Raw genomic sequence first — 7854 nt, forward strand, 5'->3', positions numbered from 1 at the left:
ACCCCCATGGAACTCACTGTCTATGAGAAGGAGATTTGCATAAATGCGGTATCTGTCTACGGGAAAGTGGTAGATTTAGGAAACAGACACTGACTGCCTGCGGAGACCGGAAGACCTCTAAAACCAGGTGACATTTGAGCCGAGTCTTAAAACAATGAGCGCGAGTTCCAACAGAACCTATCTGGTCGTCCTATTTCACTATTTCCCCTCTACAAGCGATCCTCCTCGCAGGATCCTAAACCTCACTTCTCATATTTGTACCCCATGTTGGTAGTAGCATTATACACAGTAGCTAAGAGGTGGAAGCAACCCAGTGTCTCTCTTTGTATGAATGGAAAAGCAAAATGCAGTATCTACGGACAATGGAATACTATTCAGACTTAAAAGGGAGGACATTTTGGCACATGCTACAACATGGATGAACCTTGAGGGTATTATGTTAAGTGAAATAAGCTAGTCACAAAAAGACAAATACTGTATGATTCCATTTATATGGGGAATCTAGAGTAGTCAAATTCATAGAGACAGAAAGAATGGTTACCAGGAGCTGAGGGGAAGTGGGGATGGGGAGTTAGTTGTATAATGTATCAATGACACTGGGCAGTGATAGTCACTGCCTGAGAGAAAATGTCACTCAACTCCCAGTGAAAACTCACCAATTTAGAAGAACCTTAGAAGAAAAGAGAAGTTTGTGATAATGGGGAAAGGACACTAAGAAGTCTGAAAGAAACTATGCCAAGAAGAGGAGGGATTGATAAACACAGTATTTGCAAGCTCCGGTGCACATTTGTCATTTGTCTTGCTTTTAGGATGATCGCCAAAGCCTTTGAACCCTTCATTAGTCAGGGTTCTTGAGAGAAACAAAACCAACAAATTTTATATATACATACATATAGAGAGAGGGTGGGGGGAGTAATTGAGATTATGAGGGATTGACTCATGCAATTATGAAGGCTGAGAAGTCCACAATCTGCTGTCTGCAAGCTGGGGGTCCAGGAAAGCCAGTGGTCCAGTCCAAGCCTGAAGGCCCAAGAGCAGGAGAGCCAATGACATAAGGCCCAGTCTGAGTCCAGAGACCCAAGAACCAGGAATGCTGATGTCCAAGGACAGGAGAAGCTGGTTGGCCCAGCTGGAGCAGAGAACACATTTGCCTTCCACTGTCTTTTTGCTCTATTCAGACCCTCAACAGATTGGATGATGCCCACTCCACTCACATTGATGAAAGTGATCTTCTTTGCTCAGTCTATTGATTCAAATGCTAATCTCTTCCAGAAACATCCTCCCAGACACACCCAGAAATAATATTTAATAATACTTAATAGCATCCATTACCCAGTCAAGATGACACATTAAAATTCACCATCACAAATACCTTCCTAAATTTAGGGATTTCCAACTTCATGAGTCAGCACCTCCCCAAGCTGACTCCAAGAACTTGCTTCCCCAGCATCTCTTGCAGCTGGGATGTACATAAGTGGTCCAGACTTCATCGAACATATGTGGTGTCTATGCCAAGCAGCAGTGACTCTGGGTCTCCCATAGAGCAAACCTGCAATATAATTTTGGGAATGGTTGATGACTGTGTGACTTCCAAGTTTGATTCTTAAACCTTTCCAGAAATTATTTGAACCACTTATATCCAGGGTTACATATGGATGGTGCAGGTGTACATTGCACAACTTCACAGGGGCACTTTTCACATTCGTAGTCAACACATATTGGTTATAACATTTGGAATTCCACTTCAACTGGGGAGTGATGTTTCTGAGAAATGGTTGGCTTTTCCATTTGCACTTTGAGCTAGTAGTGGGTCAAGTAATACCCTTAATATATACTTTTTCTGTTCATTTATTATTATTATTATTATTATTATTATAAATAGGGTCTCATTCTGTCACCCAGGCTGGAGTGCAGTGGTGCCATCAGAGCTCACTGCAACCTCAACCTCCCAGGTTCAAGCAATCCTCCTGCCTCAGCCTCCTGAGTAGCTGGGACCACAGGTGTACACCACCACACCCAACTAATTTTTTTTTATTCTTTGTAGAGACAGGGTTTAATTATGTTGCCCAGGCTGATTTTGAACTCCTGGGCTCAAGCAATCCTCCCACCACAGCTTGCCAAAATGCTAGGATTACACATGTGAGCCACCACGCTTAGCCTCTTTTTCGGCTTATTCTAGCAGGAATGGGTTCCATTTGCACCAACAATGTGGCTATATTAATCTTGTGATATTTTCCTATTGCATACCACTGGGGGGCACTGTTTTAAAGAGCTCAAAATAAAAATCTCAGCTCCCAGGTAAATGTCCCTACACATTCGTTGTCAATAACTCAGACAATTTCAGATGCTGGTATATGAAAGTCATGCCATCTTGAATGACATAGAAATTGTCTGATAAGTTTGTATCTCCAGTGTTCACACTCCAAGACAGTTGTCTTACATCTGATGTCCAAAGATTGTAAAATAAAATAAAGGTAGCTCTTCCAACAGAGGAATTCAGGTGGCTGCAGGGCCTTCTTGCATGTCACCAACTCAACTGGCTGCTGGCCCAGATGGCAACTTTGCTTTCAGGTGGTTACATGGGAATATTGCAAGAGCTGTGTTTCTCTACCACTGCATATTATCTTATACTACTTGGTCAAGATAAAGACTAGAATAATTTTTTGATAACCTAAAGACTGAGGTCATTAAAAAGCCAAACAAAGGTTTTTTGAACTATTCAAAAATTTAAGAAATACAATAAAGATTTTTATATACACTTTACATTGCTTTTAAAATTTTATTATTTTAAAATAGGTAATACATGTACTCGGTCTAAACTTTGAAAAAAGAAACCAACCAAATGTTAGGATTACTTTCAACTTTGCATCACTTCTTACAAGCAATAAATTTAACATGTTGGGAGAATTATTTTTCTCACAACTAAGATTTCAGCAGTAGAATAAGACTTGCAAGCTACTTAAGGAATCACTTTTCTCCTGCTTTGCTGCCCTTAATGTGTGGATTTTGTTCTCAAGGCTGCTGGAACTCCAAGTATCATGTTGGCATTCCAGGATGAAGGAAGAGGGAAGGCGAAAGGCCAAAGAGCAAAGGACCAAAAGAGGTTTGCTGCTGACATCTCATGGCCATGCCTGGCCACAAGGGAGTCTTGGAAGGTAAGTTTTTCACTTCTTTGATCCACAGTGAAGAAGGCAAAGGAAAACACGGATTGGAATGGGAGTTGACAGCTAACCTGTGGCATATATTACAGTGTACAGTAAAAAGGAACTATCCCAACCACGCTTGCCAATGACACCACTGTTGCCAATGTCTTGAATGTGCATAGACTTGTAGGTGTAAACATTGAAAAATATGTGTGCAGACATCCACTGTTCTATTGAAAGAAGACCTATGTTTCCAACTTTAGACCAAAAAAATCTACCCCCAAACAAGTTGAAAAGGCCTTTGATTCCACGGATGCATTGGAGAAAATGTTGTCAAAAGATGTCCCAAGGCTTCTTAAATCTGATAAATGACCATGTACTTGGAGAAAAAATTTGTTTTATTTTCAAAACTATCTCAATCCCAAGGTGGAAGTCTTTTCCAGAAAGTATAGAACTCTTTACCTATGTTTTTTGCAACTTACCACCTGAAAAAAAGTTATGAAAAATGAATATGTTCAATAGCTTACAAGTTGTATTGCCATCTTTGTTTCTTAATTGCCACAGGGATTAAGATAGTACAAATTATGAATTGGTACTATACACTAATATTTATGCTATTACATAAGTATTTCTAGACTGGGTGTGGTAGCTCATGCCTATAATCCCAGCACTTTGGGAGGTGGGAGGATCGCTTGAGCCTAAGAGTTCAAGACCAGCCTGGGCAACATAGTGAGACTCCATCTTTATGAAAAATTTTTTAAAAATTAGCCGGGTGTGGTGGCACACACCTGTGGTCCCAACTACTCGGGAGACTGAGGTAGGAGGACTGCTTCAGCTCAAGAGGTTGAGGCTACAGTAAGCCATGATTGTAGCACTGCACTCCAGCCTGGGCGACAGAGTGAGACCCTGTCTCAATCTATCAGTCAGTCAATGTTTCTGTGAATAAGCAGAAAACATGGAAACTAAACTCTTCTGTTTTAAGGCCTGTGTCTATTTTTAATACGAAATTCTTAGCTATATGAGAGTAGCTTGCGAGAGAGATGAGGTTGAAGGCAAAGTTTGGCTTGCTCTAAAAAAAGAAAAAAATAAACACTATTTTTGAAACATAGCAAGCACATTTCATTATTGCCAGTAAGTTCTGAAGAGAGCTGTTAATGACCTACTATTATTAACTAACATTTACAACTTAAGACACACTTCTATTCAAAATAGTAGAATCAATATTTGAAAAGAGCAACTCATAACACTTTTCTTCCTTTAATAAAAGATTGGTTTTAATTTTTATTGTTTCATTTTAGAAGTACAAGCATGAGCATTAAGTTTCACTGGTGAATAAATATACAATTATCAAGTCAGCCAATTCACTGTAATGTCTTCCCCAGATTCTCTGAAGCCATATTGTAAATTAGGTTTTTCAAATATTTTACCACAATTGACTATAATGACTACATTTTATATTATGAGCCAGTTACTGCACAAATACATAATACATATATACAACAGAAACGAATTTTATAAAGCAATATTGACAACATATGTGATGCACTCTAATGATTCCTATTTTATTCAACTCCATTCATTTCTATTTCATTTTCTTAAAAATCTGGCTATAAACATCTAAATAGAATTCGTGATTCACCAATGTTTGAAAACCCCTGTATTAGATTTTTTTCTGCTGCCTCTGCCCTTTCAATCTATTACAAGTGTCCAGTTTGTTGCTTCAGTGGGCCTTACTCACTTTGTAATTATTTAATATGTATTAAATGCATTTATTCCATCAGACTGCACTAGAGTGTAGGCCCCAGGAGGGCAGAGGCAATGCTTGCATTGTTTGCTACTAAATTCCAAGAAATTCTACCTTACCACATGCAGGTTCACACCCTGTGTTAGGACTGAGACTTCAGGAAATGGGAGATCATAGAACAGAGCTGATATTCAGCCTTTCCTTGGCAGAATAGTCAACAGGCATGATAGATTGTTTGTAGGAAGAGAAACAGCCTGGCACTGCTTTTTCCAGGAATCAAGTGGTGGCGAGGAAAGGCTTTGGTCTGTTTCGCCTCACTGACAGACGACAGACTGCCCTGTGCTGGGCATTGGCTCCACAGACCATCTCTTCTTTGGCCTTCTCCAGCAGTGGAGTGAGATCCCCCTCCAACACCAGGCTCTTTCTAGGGAAGGAGTTCGGGGAAGACGCAGCCTAAAGTGTAATGTCTGTTTCATCACATTGGCATGTGAGCATCTGTGGAAACTAAAACTATTTAACCAAGGCTATAAAGTAAATTAAGAGTTGCTTTTTTAAAAAAAAAAAAAAGATCACTTTAATATTGCTATAATGTTTTTTACAATTCTAAAAAACTATTTATTAGTCAACTTTGGCTAGGTTATGCTATGGTAACCAATGGCCTCACATCTCATGTTCTTATAACAAAGAACCTTTTCTTTTTTTTTTTTTTGAGACGGAGTCTAGCTCTGTAGCCCAGTCTGGAGTGCATTGGCGCCATCTTGGCTCACTGCAAGCTCTGCCTCCCCGGTGCACGCCATTCTCCTGCCTCAGCCTCCTGAGTAGCTGGGACTACAAGCACCCGCCACCACGCCTGGCTAATTTTTTTTGGTATTTTTAGTCGAGATGAGGTTTCACCGTGTTAGCCAGGATGGTCTCAATCTCCTGACCTCGTGATCCGCCCATCTCAGCCTCCCAAAGTGAGGAGTGAGCCACCGCGCCCAGCCAAGAACCTTTATTGCTTGCTGTGTTATGTGTCCTGCATAGGTTGGCTGCAGCTCTCCTCCATGTCTTCTTCATTCAGGCACCCAGACATAGGAGCAGGTCCCATCTGGAATGTGCTGCTCTTGAGGCAAAGGAAGGAAAAAAGATGGTGGAATCATGCATCTGCAAGAAGGTGGCAAATCAATTTCACTCACGTTATTGGCTGAAGCAAGTCACGTGGCCAAGCCTGACGGCAGCAGTTGGGGAATATTAATATCAACTTTTTGCTGGAGAAACGGCAAATATTTGGAAACTATAACAGGATCTAGCACAATTTATTTAGACATTGCTTATGATGGGCATAGATGGGTGCCCTCAGAGGGCCCTTCTCTTAGAAGATTCAAGAATCCTTCGCCTCTCATTCCAGGTTGGCTTCTCCTCAAGAGGCTACTCACGCTGGCTGATCTAATCCTCACCACTTTCAAACAGTTTTTCAGCTTCGTAAGTAGATAGCCTTGGTGGAGCAATTTCTTTGTTCTTGTTGATTGGTGTCCTGTCAGTAGGGAAACTGCTAGCTCTCAGCTCAGGCCACATGGGAAGCATGGTTGGAATCTGCTACCAACAAGTTGTGTCACTCCCAGGAGTCATGCCCTTTCTTGACTTCGAGTTGTGCAGAGCCTGGCTCTAAAATCTCCCAGGACACATGCAAGGCCATGGATCCCAAGATATATTTTTTTTCCACATCCTGGACTTACTGATTTATGACAAAACATGCGGTTGTGCTATTTACAGAAACCTCCAATGGAAGCCTTTTCGTCTCTCTCAGAGGTTCAGTCTTTCCAACCCTGGGTGCAAAGGAAACAAAGGGGAAGGAGGCCTGTAGTCCCCATGCCCTGATGCAGTGGTCCTGCAACTGAACTGTCACAATCACCCGGGAGGCCTTATCAAAGGCAACTGCTATGCTGAGGGAGTTTGTCCTGCAGTTTGCAGTATCCGGTTCAAATGATCTTGGCAACAGGCCTGTATCTGCAGTAAGAGCAAGTGCAAGGAAATGGCCACCAGCAAGGAAACTGCACAGTGGCCCCATGTCTTTGTTATGAACGGAACTTGCTGAGCATCTGAATTTGTGGTCATGACACATCTGGGGCCAGGGAGTGACTATCCTCCCTACTCCTTCTCTCCACACCACACTTCTCAACAGCTGCCACTTCTTAACCCATTTCTTCCTGCCTCCCCTGTACCATCTTGTGGAAAGTGCTTTTCCTGCCTCCCCTGCACTATCCTGAGGAAAGTGCTCTCCTAAGTGCATAATGGCTCAGATCACCAAGCCCAGAGGCCTCTGAGAATTTAGACCACCCTGTTGTTGGCAGGAGCTCCGGTGTTAGCCCCTTCGTCCCAGGTTGTCCTGCAGTCCTGATTCTACACTGTCTTTCATTTGCCACTTCCTTTTCTTCTTTCCACATTCTATGCAGTGTGGAAATCCACAGGCTTTTTCTAAATCAGTTTTTAAAAAGGTAAATCGATTTTTTTTCTTAGTATGAAAGTAACATATACTTTACTATATAGAATGGAGAAAATGTAGATAAGCAAAAGAATGGAAAGACCATCCATAGATTGCACCCAAAGGTAAGCTATGTGGTATTATCTCTTTTGTCTCCGCTTATATATTCATACATTTTATTAAAAATGAGACCATGCTATGTTGTAGGGTTATAACTTGCTTTCTGTACTTAACATATAGTGAACACTTTTCTGTTATATTCTTCAAACACATCATTTTTAATGACTGTACTATATTTCATGTATATTTCATTTACTTAACCAATTTTCCATTGTAGGACATGTAGTTTCTACTTGTTTTTCACTGCAAGCTGTGCTTCACTGAATCTTTTTGTGAATCTTTGTGAATTACGATCATTTCCCTAGAAGAAATTACTAGAAATGGAAGGGATGAAATGACTAGATCTTCTTTGATACCTTGTGTACCATCTATGTTAGTGAAGACTA

This window comes from Rhinopithecus roxellana, chromosome 17, assembly GCF_007565055.1.
Source record: "Rhinopithecus roxellana isolate Shanxi Qingling chromosome 17, ASM756505v1, whole genome shotgun sequence".
NCBI lineage: Eukaryota > Metazoa > Chordata > Mammalia > Primates > Cercopithecidae > Rhinopithecus > Rhinopithecus roxellana.